Source organism: Hermetia illucens, chromosome 6, assembly GCF_905115235.1.
Source record: "Hermetia illucens chromosome 6, iHerIll2.2.curated.20191125, whole genome shotgun sequence".
Taxonomy (NCBI): Eukaryota; Metazoa; Arthropoda; class Insecta; order Diptera; family Stratiomyidae; genus Hermetia; species Hermetia illucens.
Window position 1 is genome coordinate 9,326,395 of NC_051854.1, and position 17,826 is coordinate 9,344,220.

Genomic DNA, 17,826 nt, shown 5'->3' on the forward strand with positions numbered 1-17,826 from the left:
TTGCACCTTTATTTGCCCAAAAGCTTAAGCATACATCAAAGATGCAGTTTTCTTACGTAACGATTTTCCTCGCGTTATAATTGTATACGCGAGAAGACACTTAATTCGAAGACAACTGACTTATGAGATTATTTCAGTTCATTGCTACGTTTTCTCCCCGGAAAAGTCGGTCGCACGAACACTTGGAATGGGGCTCTTCCTGTTGCAGTTCATTTCAGCTATGGCCGCCTGTTGAGTCAGCAGGGGCGCATCGCAATACACTGCGTAAGACTATCTATTTTCTTCGCTCTTGGAGCTGAAAGCTAGCTCCATCGCCGGCCCGGCACTCCAACAACATTACGACGTGGTGGAGCACGTAATATACTCCAAGCCAACACGCCATAGACAACGTGACCTGGACGAGGATTTACCAATTGTTGTTCGGAATTGCTCAGGTCACGTGGCAGTGGATGTGCAATTTGTGTATAAGCTCCCAAAGAAAAGCGAGAAAATCACTTCATGGTGTGGAGAACATAACGAATGTTATGGGAGCTATTCGTACAGTACACGCGGAATGTAGGGATTACAGTTGGGGATCTATTTGAGGGACGTATGCACTTTTAGGCTTTTGCTATCATATCACAGTCGAGATTATTGCTAGCAACTTACAGGAAGTGAGTTGACAGTGCTTTCGCTCGTCTTGTTTTGCAGTGAGTTGATGTGGAGCTTCAATTCAGTAAAATAGTGATCGTTTTTATTTCTAGATGAGGAGACATACACAGCTGATTGGAGAAGTTGGCTTACTTGCAGCTGCGGAGTTCTAAGGAGCATTTGGGCAGTATACGAACGAGTTCATCGATAACCACCGAAAGCTGGCTGTGAAAATGTAAGTGCATTTAGAGTAAATCCTTGCGAACATTTCCTTATTAAGGGCTTATAGTTAGCTAAGAAATAATCGTACTATTAACTCACTCAATTCAATACTCGGTAATGTAGATTCACTTCAAATCGTCCCCTGAAATTTTGCGCTCTACCCTATTTTACATGAGGTTAAGCCTCAAAGAAAGATGAAGGGGTCAAGGGACCTCTCCAGGAGACCTTTAATTCAGTGTCAAACGGGGCCAGAAAATGGGGAGGAACATCCGTTAGAGTCTAGCGTTACTCTAATAAGTAGATATTTGGCATTCGTTTAATGTAAGATGCGTGAAAGGAGGGAACCGTTTATATCTCCTTCATCTTCGGTACCAACTCGGGTGAACACAACTTAACGATGAGTTCTAATGAGCGATCCTCTTTATTTTGGGTAGCAGTTTTAACTGGTACTGAACTTCTCCAACTGATTTGGTAGCAAGGATGTTTAATTTTGCTTACTTTCAGTGATTAAATACTAACGATCTAGTATAGGAGAACCTGCATCTACAATAATATTGGTAATAGCTGAATGCTTCTTGACAAAAGGGTAAAACTTTCGTCTAATAAGGTTCACTTTGACAACTGCCCAATTTGATTTGGGCGATTGTGTCACCTTCTTCATTGCAGAGTCTGAAATGAGGATCTATAATGAAGACTCAACATTATAGACCCTCATTAGACGTATCAGAGTCTTTATTTTAGATTTTACCAAAGTTAAGCGTTTCAGGGTCTTTAATCCGCCGTCCTATAGTATAAATTTGCTACATCTATAACGCATCGCTGTCTCTCCTTGATGGGTTAGTTGCTTAACCTCCCAGTCTCGGATGGTTGTCACAACTACAGGCTTTGCTAATTCCAAATACAGGCTCTTGTGTTGTAAATCGTGTTTGGGATCCCTTGGTTCCAAATTAATCCTCTCTTCTTTGCTGTCATCATCTTTGTATCCCGCCTTGAATTTAAAATTTCAATACTAGGATAGCATTTCTATACCAACTTTTTGTTGGGCAGGAAGGTGAAAAACCTTTATGTCTCAGATATACTACCAGCTAAAACCCCAATCTGTCGCGTCTAGAACACCAACCCACATTGCCTCAGGCCAGGCCTATTCAGTACAGGCACACCACCCTGTATTCAGGGAGCCTCAGCTACCTTGGTGTCTCTCCTATCCATCTCTCTCCTTTTCGCCTTAAGAATATCGGGAGTGTAACATGTCACTTTGTTCCACGTGTCCTCCTTCAATTATGATGTTCGGAGACACTTGACACAGTCGATAGGCAATGGCGATTAGAAGCTTCCAAAGCATCTACACACTGCTGTCAACTAGTTCCCCAGTTTGTGTACGCCTCCAAGAACGGCTGGAACTTTACTTTACTTCTACCGAGTTTAAGCGTCGATTTTATTCTCGAGAATAGGAGAAGGTCAGGTGGCACCAAGTCTAAAAAGTCGAGATCCTCATTTATATGATAAAGAAGATTCTGGCCGTTTTTCAATTGACATTTTGTTTCTTTAACAACACTCACGGTACCAACTTCGCGCAAATACTTGGGTTTGAGGGATGCTCAAGTCTTGCCTGCGGTGTTGCGAATCTGTTCGAAAAAGCTCATTTTCATGCATATCAATACACCGAGGTCACTGGCAGAGAAGGCTTCGACAAGACTATGGTTTCACCGATCTGAATAGAGAGGACTGTCTGTTCTTGGTCAGGATGACCACTTCGCTTTTCTCCTGCTGATTCGCCACATTACCATTGCCAGTGTGCGCAAAACTTGTTCAACCGTGCTTGCGACAACCGGTACAGTAAGATCACCCGCATATGACCAGATGCGATTTGTTAAACATTTCGAGTTGTAGCAAACCATCGTATGATCCTTGTAGCTGCTTCCGATGTGACCTTCATTCTGCGCTGTCTTTCCCGGGTTTCCCGGCTGTTTAGTGTGTTTGGTTACCACCTTATGGAATTCTTCTTGCTGCGTCCCGGGCAGCAGATCCATGCTGTTTTCCCTTCGTTTCCTTTTATCACTTGTTTGTTTCCCCTTCTTGTGGGCTGAGGGGACCACACCTTGTGCAGCTAGAGGCTGCATCATCTATAGCACTACCTCAGCGTTCATTATGCTATTTTTCACATCCATAGAGATGTTTTGCTGAACGATGGTAAAAGCCTTAATTTTCCGTAAGATCACCCGGCATTTTTTGACTAGCTTCACTTGTTCAATCCTTGTCTTCCGGATGAGGTTGATTCTCTCTGGCGAGTTCGTCAACCTTTTTTCCGGCGAGGGATTGTTATGCAGCTCGAAGCTTGCTATCTTTTCTTGTAGCCCCTTTTCCGGCCTCGAATCCGATGGTTTTACGTCTTTTTACAGATCAGAACCCTTATCCTCCCCGGTGTCACTCCCTTTCTCAATAGTCGCCTTCTCCGTCGGGACAAGGGTAATTTGAACCTTTTCAGTAGTTTAACGTTGTAGCTTAGCGCTTGTATCAAAGGGGGTTTATAGTAGAATCTCCCATTTTAGTTGGTAGAAGTGGTGAGCGTAGTGTGTCCCTCTTCTTTTAAAAATTTCGGCTATTGCTGGTGGTGTCGTCGCAGATGCTGTAGATCTCGTATTTTGGGTCGTATCTGCAAGCTGCTCTCTAAAAAGCACAGTCACCTTAAATAATTTCCGTGATTGTCTATGTGAACAACGACATTGTGACATATCGTGCTTCGGATTAATTTCATTCCTCCCAATCACAGTCTCAGCTCCATTTTATAGTTTAGATCCCCTTTTGTTCGCAATCCTGTCAAGTTATATACCTCCTACTTGTCCTTATATACAGTTTTATCCAGCCGGTTTCCTTGTGACGTCCTTCTCTCCTGTAGGTCTCTGCGCTCTTCCTCATTCTGGTTCACCGCTATCAACAATAGTTCTGAAGATCGCGGCATGGAAAATATATAGGTCTCCGAAACCATACATTACCATTGGTTCTCGAAAAGACTGTGTCTCTACAGTCGAGCTGAGATACCCTGTTTCACTGGTGATATATAAATGGATTAAACCTGAAGGGTGGCAAATACCATCCCATGTGCTACTCTCTTAAATCCTCTTCCACTCTGTTTTCCTATTCTCTTGGAGGTCTCCCTGTATTAGACCGTAGCTCCATCGAAGACCTCGGTGTACACTGCTAAAATGCAATCGCCCTTCCAGAATGTTTGACTTTTTAATACGTATGTCTTTTAACTTTGACTCTGACAATGACATTCCGCCTCAGCCCTGTTGGAGTTTCTTGGGCAGAAAAAAAAGCCGCCGGTTTTTTAAAAACAAGTTTTCAACGGCGTATTTGATTTCGTACGTCCGCATTTCGCTTAATTTGGAGGATCACAACCAGTTCCGGTCATCGACGGAGGATGAGGTATTCTGTGCACTCATTAGGTACACTTGCTTTCGACCTTGCAATTTAGCGGATACGATTAGTCTCTCTATTCTGGACATGGTTGCATTCATGGTTTTGTCTGTTGAATTTGTGTTACCATTGCTCTGTTGGTTGGTGATGTTTGGGGCTTCGGTTCACCCTGGGCACGCATTGGTTTTGGCGGACTCCGTCCTGTCCTCTCCGTCCATTTTCCTATGTTGCTGGTTACGTTTTACTTAATATTTTTATACATTGCTTGGAATTGATTTTTATGACTTGACCCCTCTACCCTTCTTTTCCGGATGATCTGCCCCAAAAGTCCCCGCCCGGTCTCATTTAAGCTATGAATACTGGTTGGTCACATGTGCGAAATTGTAGGATCTGAAGATGCTAACTGGTGGGATTACGATTTTTGAAAATAAAAAAATAATATATCTAAAAAATAAGGGTCCAATTGGACAGTACTTTTGCTTAAAGGAAAGGATAAGCATTTTTGGTGTTCAATTATTCTGAGTGTAGCCCCAGATAAATAACGGCGCCCAATGTGGGCTAGCCATTCGTTCTCCTCGAAAATTCGTTTTAGTTGCTAAGTGGAGCTGATATTAATCCTCCTCTTGTTTTCTGGCTAGGCTCCATCTATATTTTGCTCCGTCACAGGCCTATGTTTGTGAAACAAGTGGGTTTAGGTAGGTAGGTAGGATTTCAAGTCTCATTAATTATTGTTTCCTCAAAAGTCTCTAGGAAAACGGGTCTTTGTGGTTATACGCTTAAAGGAATTTCGCCTGAACTTCCGAGGAAGGTCTTTCCCTACTGTATGTTGAGTGACAATGTTCCTCATCAATTGACAAACTCTATAAAGTACTACTGTACTGTTCTGCATGATAGGGAGGGGGAGGAATATTTTCCACGATCCAACAATCTTACTTCCAATATTCTTTTTCAATCACTATCACTGGGGAGTTCTCGATTCTATTATTAAGAATTATGTGCAGATTCCAGAAAACATACGATTGGCAAAGATCATTGGCGAAAAGTCCATCCATCCTTTGAGAAAATCCTTTAGGAAAGCACGAATGTTTTAGGTGATTTCTAACCCCTAGATCACAGAGAAGTTACTGCTCTTCTGTAATATTCGAAGCATTAAAAGAACAGTAAAGTGGGACTTGTGATTTTCCCTGTAGGACTAAACTGCAGAGACTTTCTCCTCTTACTAGCGTTTAGGTTGGCAATTACGTGGCGTAAAACAACGGAGGAAAAATGCAACCTTCTGGAAAAATCGTGGGGTGAGTTAAAGCAAATTGTCAGGAACCGACATAGATGGTACGTAGGTGTGGTTGAAGCAATAGTTTTGTGGTTGATGGAGAGTATTTGCAGTGAATGGCCAGTTTCTGGACTTATCAGCTGATGAACTTTTCGGTTGGAAGTGATCTGCTCAGCTTAAATGTGACGATTTACTTAGAAATTAGTCCAGCTAAAATTCACATGGGAAATATTTTCCCTAGGGACGAAAGGGTCTAATAAGAATGTTTAAGAAACTAAGAAACAATGGGTTGATGTCCAAAGGATACTGAACGATGATGAGATAAGTAAGTAAAAACCGGGATAAGATATCCACTAAATATGATTGAAATTTTTTAAAAAGAGCTGGTATTGAAAAATGTTTAAAAATCTGCATACTTTCTGCGCCAAAGAGTCTGAAATGATTTTGGGCCTGATGCATTGTCACTTTGTCACTTTGAATACTTGTTACTAACTGTCATGTTCCAATGGTCCATAGTGTCCTGTGCAAAATGAAATTTAGGTCGGCTCCACAGTTGCCTTTGCTGATATCGCATTCAGTCTTGCGTTTCATTTGTGGGATTTATCATTCGCATTTATACACGAAGCCACTGTGACCACCGCCGTCACTAAGCTGGTGATTACGGACTGTGTAATGCCATTGGCCTTACGCAATGCATTACTCCATGAATCATGCAACAATTTTAATTAGTCAGAATTACTTCTCTTCTCTAGTGATCTCAACGTTATCCTTGCACTTGATAATGATTTATTATCTGCCAGTCATTATACCTGCCTCCTACGCAAGGTATTTTCCTATTTCCCTTTTCGCTCTCAGAACTTCTCCACGGTTATATCCTTATCTTAGGTTGACAAGCTTCCTTTAATGTTTCGGAGAATATCAGTAGGCATTCCCTTCACATGATGATCACTTCCGGTCATACCCCTCCAGTAATTTGTTGTCGTGAGAACTACTTTCTTCCAGGACTTTATGATTGTTATTTGCCAACTCTTGTTCGCAAGAAATTAGGTTATTTATTTTTCGCAGTAACTTTAGCTACTCTCTCTGTCTGTTCATTTTCTTGCAATTGAAAAGTTTTTGTCCTGTTATTTAAATTAACATTTCTGGAGTATTTTTCTTGGTGTTTGCTGGTCGAAGGTTTTGTTTTGAGGAGGCACCACCTCAGACGCTTGGCTCATCTACCACTGAAACGCTCTTCTCTCATCAGGAACCCTAGTAAATGCAAGATTGATGTCTTATTCTATAGCATTATATTCCCTCTTCTTCAATAGCATCTCCGTTAGCTAACGACATTCCAGACAAAATTAACAGTTTTTCAGATCAAATTAATGTTGTTGAAAATAAAATTTTATTAAAATCGGTTTATTGTCTGTTTGTCTGTCTGTTTGTCACACGCACTTTCCTCAGAAGCGGCCGTATCGACTGATTCAGCAGAAAGGTTGGAACTGTGGGCCTCCATGCGTGTGGTGAATTACATTGCTGCCTGTTGAACTTAGAGCTTCAATTCGTGATGGCGCTACCGAAGGTTTTTAACATGGGGCTTTGTTCTTGATAAATGGTCACTTTTGCCACGAAGCCTCACCGATGGTTGTTACCATTATCATCATCAACGGTGCAACAACCGGTATCCGGTCTAAGCCTGCCTTAGTAAGGAGCTGCAGACATCCAGGTTTTGCGTCGAGGTCCACCAATTCGACATCCCTAAAAGCTGTCTGGCATCCTGACCTACGCCATCGTTCCATCTCAGGCAGGGTCTGCCTCGTCTTCTTTTTCTACCATGGATATTGCCCTTACAGGCTTTCCGGATCATCCTCATTCATATGGATTACGCGACCGGCCAACTGCAATCTGTTGAGCCGGATTTTATCCACGACCAGACGGTCGCAGTATCGCGATTTCGTTATTATGTAGGCTACGGAATGGTCCATCCTCATGTAGGGGACCAAAAATTCTTGGGAGGATTCTTTTCTCGAACGCATCCAACAGTTCGGAGGTTTTTTTTGCTGAGAACCCAAGTCTCTGAGAAATAGAGAAAATAGACTGGCAAGATACCCTTCTGGAAGTCTATGCTGAAAGGGAAAGCTTTTAGGATATGCTTTTGGTGACTATGGTTCCACTCCACGTCCTACTTTCTACGATAGAGCTTCTCGTGGGCTCGATATGTGTAGTTGTGTTTTACAATTGAGGGAGGCATTCATTAATTGTCGCAGAGATGGTAGATAGGCCACTTGTATGAATATTAAGCTTGTACGGTTGTAGCATTCACAGTGGGACTATGATTACAGTTACAAATTTATTGCTTGTCCATGTGCTTTGCCTAGATCAGAATAACTGAGCAATTTTTCCCATGGATGTAATTCGCACCCATGACGTGTTTGCGGACTGATGTACATAACCACTTCGGTCAAACTGCCTCCAGGGTAGATGCATAGGTAGAATCTAATGAGTTGCTGAAACCGTAGCAGTCTGTAAAATCTTTTAATTTTGGGTGTTAACCCAAGAAGAAAGGCCCATGGAGCAGAAACGTGGGAGGCAGTTTCTCTCCGATTGGCGTAGTCTGCCATCATGTCGATGACTTCAAGCTGAAATAAACTTTATTTTCAATAGGAATTTTGTGGAATTTTGAGGAATTTTCATAAACTTTTCTATCCGCATCTTTCTAATTTTTTTTTTAGAAAATGATGCTTCTTGATACGATGTACCTTAGCTATCGTACGTAAGGCTCGAATGGCTTATGTAAGTTCTATGGTCAATCTTCTTTCAATTTTCAAAATCTGATAAAGATCCCGAGCTTGGCGTGAAAAAATGTTCCCCTTTCGCTGAATTTGCATAATAACCTTAATTTTGCTAAAGTTTTGATTGCTAGAACCCAAAGGTAATTACTCCACCCTGAAGGGTCTGACTACTGGTCAGACGAAACACACACGTGGGAAATCGATATCGCTCACTTTACAATCTTGTTGTTGATTTAGATCATGTTAAGATAGTGGGGATATGGACTGATTTCGAATATGCGGAGGGAACCAATTGGATTAAAGGCATATGCATGGTTACCATTTATTCCTTGATGGGGTATATAGGCGCATCAACCACGCTTATGCGCCATCGTTTGTGGTTTGCTGAAATGCGCTTCAGTTCCCCCCAGGACTTCCTGGGATGTCCGCACTCCTCATCTACTCTTTTACGTCAAATACACATGGGGTGATCTGCTCGTTGACCATCTTAGGAGGATGTTGTAGCCCGCAATGCAATTGTCGCCCCTCCTTCCAACTTTCGCTTTCCAAAGTTCTTGAATTAAGTTTTTCGTTTGAAATAATATCAGGCCAGCGTACTCCGATGTTAAAGGTGCCATGATCAGCATGAAGAAAGAAAAAATAATACCGGTGATAAGATGGAACCCTGGTGGATTCAGCGATAGTTCTGATTTGGTCTGTTGGAACTGTCGTCAGATTGGACATATTTATGAGAATTTCAGTCTCCCTAGCACGCGCAAGCCTTTATGTGTAAAATGTTGAGTTTCGGTGCGTTCCTGTATAGGACGCTCGTGACTCTGTGGATTTTGCGGCGACGTCTTCCACAGAATCTCCGAAAGTTATCGTGTTGAAGCTGTCCGACAATTTAACTATGGCATACGTGGATTTGATCCGGCCACCGATGATTTTAAGGACACCGAAGGACACCGATGCTTTCGGTTCTAAGGCCGTTGTACATGAGACTGCAACAATACTAAACGCCGGATTTCCGGAGTAGCAAAAAAACCTAAGTCTTTAACCCTTCACCTACGCTATTATTGATGGCGAATAAAGCGAAATCCCGGTCTCTGCTGTTCTCACAGGTCGGGCCAGCTATGATATCTATCCATATGCGGATGTCATAGTCCTAGGTGAAGTGTCGGATTTCGCGGTCGGTACAAATGGGAGAGATTACGGATCAATCTCAGTAGGCAGGCGACAGTAGGCAGAGTGTCGACTGACATCAGGTTTCGTAATCGGACGGAATTGATGTCGTTTCTCCTTATACCGTCATTAACCCAAAATTTATACCTTCTTGCTGATTTTGTCGGCAAGATTGTACCCGCACAAGAATTATTTGCACTTTCAGTTTATTCAATAGACAATATCAAAAACGTCAATCAACACCACTTGACGACATACAAACGAGCAAGGCTTAATGCTGTCACTGGCAGTTTTCCGTCGGAGGGTTTAGGATGTACCAGTCTAACGACACATGTCATCGATATCGGGGATAAAAAACCGATTAAGCAGAAACAATTTGCAGTCTACCCCGCCATTGAGAAGCTCCTCTATGAAGAGATTGACCGGATGCTGGTTTTGGGAATCACCGGGGAATCGTAAAATGCCTGGCCTTCGCCGCTCACCCTTGTGGAGAAACCTGGTAAAGTGGGTCTTTGCCTTGATGCGCATAAGGTGAACAATGCCACCGTGAAGGAAGCTAATCCTTTACTTCTCATCGAGGGGATTTGCAATCGTCTCTCGAAGGCTCGATTTATTACAAGTCTAGATCTAAAGGATGCGTTCTAGGAGATAACACTGAATGAGCCGTCCAAGGATGAGATTATCTTCATAGATTCACGGCGACTACTCTTATCAGTTCGTGATCATACCGTTTGGGCTCTGCAATGCTTGTCAAAATATGCAGCGACTGATGGACAAGGCCTTTCCTGCTCATTTGCACATCAAGTCATCGCAGAGCTTTTCGACCAGCACTTGCTGCTCTTAAGTGAAGTGGCTCTCTGTAAGAAACGCACTTTCTTGACATTGAATATCCGGAAGAGCGAATTTATCATGGAAGAGTTTCGATACTTGAGGCACATGATTGGTAATGGGACGATTTGTACCGATCCCAACAAAGTGTGGGCCATCAAAGATTTTTCGCGGCCGAAAACCGTCAAACAGCTACGCCGGCTTCTTGGAATGTGTGAGTGGCATCAGCGGTTTGTGTCAAATTACGCTTCGTTGACTGCATCGTTGCCGGACATGCTTCAGAAGTAGCGCCAATTTTGCTAGTCAAAGGAAGTCATCTCGGCCTTCGACGCTCTGAAAACAGGCTTTTCTCTGGCACCGATTTTGCACAGCCCCGACTTGTTCATATAATACATTGTCAATGTAATATGGGAGCGGTGCTGATGCAGGAGACAGATGAGAGATATGAACCTCCTATAGCGTATATTAGACATATAGCGCCTTAATCTGTCTCAGTGAAATTATACTGTCACTGAACAAGCACGTTTGACAACTGTGGAGGCACTGCACGAATTTTGAGCGGACATAGAAGGCACAACCTTCGAATTGGTAACTGACCACGCAGACCTTCACGGTAGACTGGACAGATGGGCATTGCCACTTCAAGAATTCTCGTTCATCATCAAACATAGAAAGGGGCATCCGTCAGTATAATGGTCTGAGGATGCAAAGGTAGGGAATGAAAATCAAAGGCCGCGCCTCATCGCACGTCGGAGGCACCAGGACCATCGAACGAGGTTGCGATCCATCGTGGATATGCGGATCTTCCTTTTCGATGGGGGCATTCGGGTCAGGAATTTCCGCTTTTGTTTATTTTTCAGGATCCGGCGTGGACTCACGCATCTGTGAAGGGTACGTGAATTTTTGTATAATGACATGTGCGGGATCAAAGTGTTCAAACGATCTCCCACATTTCCGAGCCTGGCTAGCACGAAGGCATGCAAGCATGAGTCGACGAGACACTTCAATGGAGGTTCAACATTTGTGGGTGGACCTTAGCGGTTAATTTGGCATCTTTTTAGCTTTTTGAAATAGCTCTTCGGTCTTGGTCTTGTCCGACCACTAACGATGGCTATTGCCAATTCCATTGTTGCCATTGCAAAGCTCAGTCAGGATTTTTAATAAAAAGGGCGGTCATCATGACTTTTTTATTGAAAATATCATCACACTCCAAAGGGGTCATTTTAGGTGAAGATAAGCTTTTTATATGGTTTTCATTCTAACTCAATAAAACAGTATCTATCCATTTGTTATAGCCTTAACTGTCTCCATTGTATAACAGCTTAACATACATACATGAAAAATACGTCCTCGAATCTCCCCATTCTCCCAAGCCCCCATGAAATAACACTGAATCACATTATTCGTTGACTTCGTAACAGTCGCTAGCAGTTAGTAGTCGCGTTCGGTGGAGCTTCTGCTGGAGCTCCGGAGAAATTTCATTGAATTCTATAAAATAATTGATTTATTGATGATTTGTGGAAAAAGGAGCTTTATATAGTTAATGTGAAACCGGGAAATTGTAATTATATACAACCATATGCAACAAAAGTGAATTATACACTTATATTGTGAAGAAGTGCCCACAAAAGAGTACTAATTCAAACTAATGAATTTCCAGTGTAAATGAAAATTAAGTAAAAGAATTTTATGAAAAGTGAAAAACAAGAAATAAATTGGTTTGATTTTCATAAACTGACTATACCCCAAGGACCTTGTTATTTAAAAAAAATAAAAAGTGGAAAACCCTAAAGTGCACTTTCTTCTAAAATAGACGAGTATCCTAATTGTGGTGGAGTTGTATTTTTCGGAGTCAACGAGTATTCGTCTAATAATTTCAGTGCAACTTTTGGATTAGTTTTCATTACTGCAAAATTGTATTCAAGGTAATTTTTGAAGCATAGGAAAATAAAAAATATAAGATTTAAATATCTGCATCTGGCCTAAATGTAATGAATACTTCCAAAACCATCTTCGAATCAAATTTAAATCTTTTCATATTTCGTTTATATGGAATTTTTTGCTGGAGTATTCAAATATTCCTTGAATCTTTTCGGTATCGTCAGCGATAAATTGTTTAACCTTCAAAGGAAATGCAATTTATTGTATCTTAGATACTCAAGCATAAACTTCGCTATTTAGGCAGTTTTGCAATTCGTCCTTCAAACTTTAAGATGCAATACCTCTATCTGTCCTTTCGATATTTGAGAAACGATCAAATACAACCTGACCCCCGACCAAGTGGCTTGTGATCATATTGGTATTCATGTTGGATTTGCTGATTAACAAAAGGAAATTACTACGGTCATAGGCTTTGATGAGTTGCCTTTACTGAGAAATGAGTTAATCCTTAATCCACACACGCTTCATAGCGGACAGCTTTAGTTAGGGGGAAACCTTCACCTACATTCACGGGCGCCAGAAGAACCTCACAGTTTCGTTCAACCCAGAAGCCTCTCTTCAGACGTTGTTCACTATTGGAGAATTTTGTCGAAAATGGATTTTCTGTGAAATGAAAAATACTAGAGGATTTTCTCTCGAAATCTTCTTCTTTTTCTTCAGCTTTTCTTCCGTTCCCAAGCGTGTCGGCTCGTCGTGATCGGTTTCACCATTTGGTTCTGTCAAATACCTGATCTGCATGATCAAGTCACCATTGTTTCGGCCGGCCTGTTGGTCGCCTACCATCGACTTCGACCTTTAGACCAATTTTGGCTAGTGAATTCTCGTTAGTGCGAATTACGTGACTGTACCATCGAAGACGCCTCTCTCGCAGTTTTTCCACGACCGCTGCAACCCCATATCGATCGCGGATATCCTCATGTGATGTGATGAGATCAAAACGTATTACGCCACAAGTTCAACGCAACTTCTTCGTCTTCATTTCCGCAAGACGCCGTTCATTGTCTTTTATAGTCGGCCAGTACTCAGAACTATACAGGCGGATGACATTGCGATACATTTTAGATTTGGGACGATCGCGTTAATGCGTGAAGCAGTTTCATAACGCAGTTTTTCATTGGCTGATAGCATTGACCCGAGATATTTAAATGGCTCAGTTTTGGGCAGGTCACTGCCACTGACAGTTATTATGCCTGCTCCATGGCGATTGGTCGTCAAAAATTTAGTTTTATTTAGATTCAATCTGAGACCGTGATGCATGAGGCGATCATTCCATTTATGGACAAGTTGCCCGAGATCATTTCTGCAATTAGACACTAGAAGAATATCATCTGCATTAAGCAGTGCACAGGGCGCTGGACGTTGGATGTTCCGTGTGACAGTGTCCAAAAAAAGAACAAAGAGAAGTGGTGGAAGGGCGTTTCCTTGATGGACACCAACAGAGACACGAAGCGGTTTTCATACACCCGCCGCACTTCGAACTTCACTTTTCGGATCGTGTTAGAGCAACTGAACTCAGCGCACGAGTTCTTCTGGCACGAAGTGCTGTCGTAGCGCATACCAGATGAGTTCGTGTGGCACCCGGCCAAACGCTTTCTTCAGATCCAGAAATGCAATGTAAATAGGACGATGCTTTTCATGGTGTTTATCCATGAAACCGCGCAGGGTGTATTGGGTCGGTAGTTCCGCCGTTCTTGACAAATCCGGTTTGATTCATGGTTGTCAAGAAACCATTCAAAAAGTTTCATGGTATGGGAGAGTAACCGGATGGGACGGTAATTTGAACATTCTGCTGGACTACCTTCCATTTTCCATATTGGAATTGTGGTACTTTCTTACCAGTCAAATGGTGTTCTACCTTCCTGAATAACCCGATTGAGGAATTCACCGAGCCATAGTGTTGGGTCCTAGGTGTTCGCTTTCCAGAGCTCGGATGCGATGTTGTCAGATCCTGCTGCTTTCCCCGACTTCATTCGTTTTATTGTTTTCTCGACTTCAGTTGCACTGACAGGCTGACAGCTGCTCCAAATGTTGGCAATGATTATGGAAGTGGAGGATGAACAAATTCTTCAGTTGAAATCTGCTCGACTTTTCCCCACAGTACCTGTTACTGTCTTTTTTTTACCCACATGACCATTAAGGTCGCCAGTAATGATGATATAGTCGTCAGTAAGCACGTTACAAGTCTTTTCATCGAGAAGTTGTCAGAAGGCATCTTTTTCGTCATCAGGTCGACCTGCCTGTGGTGCGTACGCGGTGAATAGTACGATCAGCTGATATAATGGCGAGCCCCATCAATCGATCATCAAATTGTTCGACTTTTTTAATGCCATTACGTAAACCCCCTGAGATGGCAATGCTAATACCGTATTGAGTGTGTGGACTACCGAAGTTCCAGTCATTTTTACCGCGTTCGCGTTCTATGTCGCAGCTTTTGGCATCAGACCATCCTGTTTCAGATATCAATGCGTCTTTTCCGAAGGGTTCTTGCGAGTTCCTCAGTCTTTCCAGTTAAGGTGCCAACATTTAGCATGTAGACGCATATTTGTTTTGCTCGGATTAACTTACTTAGGTCCTGATGCCGTCCATGCGTCCAGAACCCTTGCACATTTCTCAACAGGACCGGGGAACATAGTTGAATAATTCCAACTGTACTTTATTTATCTTTTTCCCTGGTCTTTGGTATTTTGGTTTTACTGAGGATAGTACAAAGTACGTTGCCTGAAACCCTCCTTCTTTACCTGGGCTTTGGACCAGCATACTATGTTAATAGCATGGTGGAGTTCTCAATGGACTATGTTATCTTTCCCCAAACACTTCGACTATGCTGATGACATTTATAATAGTTACTCTTCCAGCGAGCCATGGACTTTGAATGCCTCTGGATTTTGACAAGGGGCAAGCAACTTTGGACTAAAATCAAATACCAGTCTGATTGATTATCGTACTCTTCCTATTTGCATTAATGGGCAGAAATAGGACGATTCGACGCAAGATACGAGTAGCATTGTTTCTGCCCACTGTGGCACTAAATTTTATGTTACTTTAGGCATCAACAGTGTTAAGTTCATTTTTACCTTATGTCGGACGTGTTGATTATAAAGTGAAATCAACCATGGATATGTTATATATTGAGAAGGGGTGACAAATCTGTCGTGGGTTATGCTTGTAATGATTTACTGGGTTGGACGATGATCAAATACTTTCTTGGGTGGCCGACGTCGATCTAGAGGGTAGAGCTATCCTAAAGACATAAAATGTTGGCGAAATTTACCCTGAATGTCCACCCGTAAATACTGAAGTGCCACTGAAGTGTCGGCTCTACACGCGCTTGCTCGCTTCTGCGCTAACCAGGCTCGGGAATATGAGGGTCCTTTTCGATACTTGAGTTCGCTACGTATCGGAGTAGGTAGGTAGGTATCAGTGGCCGCTCCGAGGAGCCCCATTAGCGCTTTGGTGCGCCGTTTTGCTGCCACAAACTCCTAAGACCGTGACTGTTGTTATAGGAACAGGGAAGCAGAGTCCAGCTGGCTCGGATCTTCAGAGCCAGCCCGTAGCATTCACGAAGGAAAGCAGCTCTCCGACCCTGCAGCTAGAAATCTCACTGAGGTCCCCAAAGAATGGTTTACCCAGTGTCCGCAGCCTGACTCGAGCCAGAACTAGGCAATCGCAGAGAAAGTGCATGAGGGTTTCCCTTCCTTCTCGCTTCGCTACGTATCATTTTACAAAATCTCACTTCCCTTCAAACCGATGCACGGGATCAGACCGGGACCTGAAAAACAAACAAAGATCGGGATATCGCGCGAAAACATGCGTGTTCAAATTGGAAAATAAAAAAAGTATTATTTTATTCGGAATCTCTTTAAGATTAATGAAATCAACCCGCCATCGAATGATGCTATTTAGTAATAGGCGTCCACGCACAGAATTTCTGAAATATTTGGATTCTCAAAATTGCTTTACTTCTAAAAATTCCTATGTTTAAAAAGCGACGAGTTAACTGCTCCTCCGCTGCGCTAAAGGCCCAGACCCCTTCCGCAGAACCCAGCAACAACTTCATCTGCTTAAGATTCACATTTTAGAAACTGAGAAATCACAAAGGCTATGGTACTTCAGCAACAGACCCAAACAAATTTTCTCTCGTCAGCTCACTTGCCTTTCTACTTTCGTTTAGTTGTCGCCCACTCAGAATTTTCGATATTTTGCATCGAGCCGTCTTTCGTAGAACTAACGTTGGTTCAGTAACAAAAATTCCCACAATATCCCAGCGTTTGCATTTACATTCGCATGCAGAGCATTTCGCCTTAGCCCAAAACAAACGGTAGAAACGTATTCATTAACGACCAGGGCTATGTGAAAACAACAAACGTTAATGTCCTTTTTTTGGAAGATTCCAAAAATTGCTTCATATCAATGACTTTAGGGCTTCGGGAAGTTTAAATGCTGAAAAAGTTTTGTCGATAAAGTCGTTAAAAGAAAAAAAGAAAAATGATAATTTGTAAATTAATATTTCAAAATGAGTGAATATCGGGATGGAAAGTGGGAAATTGAATCGAGGGAATGGAGTATTGAAGGAGGCTATATATAAAAAAAAACAGAAATGCTGCATACTACCAAATGAATTTCCTCGTCAGCTCGTCACAGGACAAAGCGAAGAAAATGATGCGCATGGAATCCATTCTACGAGTATAACCGAAGAGTCGGTCGTCTTGGATCTACATAGTGCAGCATATTGAAGTAAGAGTGCAGGCTTCTCAGAAAGGCCTGAGGAGAGTTGGAGCACATCATCAGAAACCAGAAATGATGAGGACTAGGTATGGTTCACGCGTTGTGCCCTGTGCCCACCACAAAAATTAAACTCTAATTGGCCAGCAAGAGGATTGCCAACGCTGAAGTTGAGGACGCAAAATTATTTTGTTTTCCGCGGATTAAGTCATCCACCCACGGTAACCTACTGAGCCGGATTTCATCCACAACCTAACCATCATGGTATCGCTCATAGATTTCTTCGTTATGTAGGCTACGGAATCGTCCATCCTCATGTAGGGGGCCAAAATAGAGATCGATAGCAGATTGATATCTTTTTTTTTTTTATGGATGGAGGTGGAAATCTTAGAAAGACGCTGCTGCGCCAGCTTGCAACAGAGTGTGGGATTCGCACCCACTAAAACCACCCCCACTCTTCCGCCCCTCCCCGCGGGACCACCGTGAAGTATTACTTCGTGGGGGAGGCTTTGGTTCGCTATACCAGCTCGTCGATGTCACGTCTCCGTCGCGCCGCCTTCCGAGCTCGATCCAACTCCTGGAGTTTTGTCTGCACCACGGCTACTGCCTCATTTACCGCCATTCAGTTTTCCTCCGACTTCAGCATCTCTTCGACTAGGTTCGAGGGCTCGATGTCCGCCCCTAAGATGCTGTTCAACCTCCTTTTCTGCTGCAGAAATCTGGGACAATGAAACATAACGTGCTCCGGGTCCTCGGGTGTAGCACCGCATTCAGGACAGTTGGGAGACTCGTCCAACTCGAAGCGATGTAAGTACTTCTTATAGCCACCGTGTCCCGTAAGGAATTGTGTCAGGTGGTAAT

General features: G+C 42.7%; 1 protein-coding gene across 6 annotated transcripts in view; it reads left to right on the forward strand.

The window, feature by feature from the left end:
* Positions 1–571: 571 nt before the first annotated feature.
* LOC119659148 (cryptochrome-1-like) overlaps positions 572–17,826 on the forward strand; it is a 126,018-nt gene continuing 108,763 nt past the window's right edge. For 5 of the 6 annotated variants that reach the window (XR_005250321.1, XR_005250322.1, XR_005250323.1 and 2 more), the window contains exon 1: positions 11,722–12,227. The gene's annotated coding sequence lies outside the window, so the exon portion shown is untranslated. Of the gene's footprint in view, positions 690–743; positions 866–11,721; positions 12,228–17,826 lie in introns of those variants that run through there. The other variant, XM_038067092.1, reaches the window with a different exon arrangement.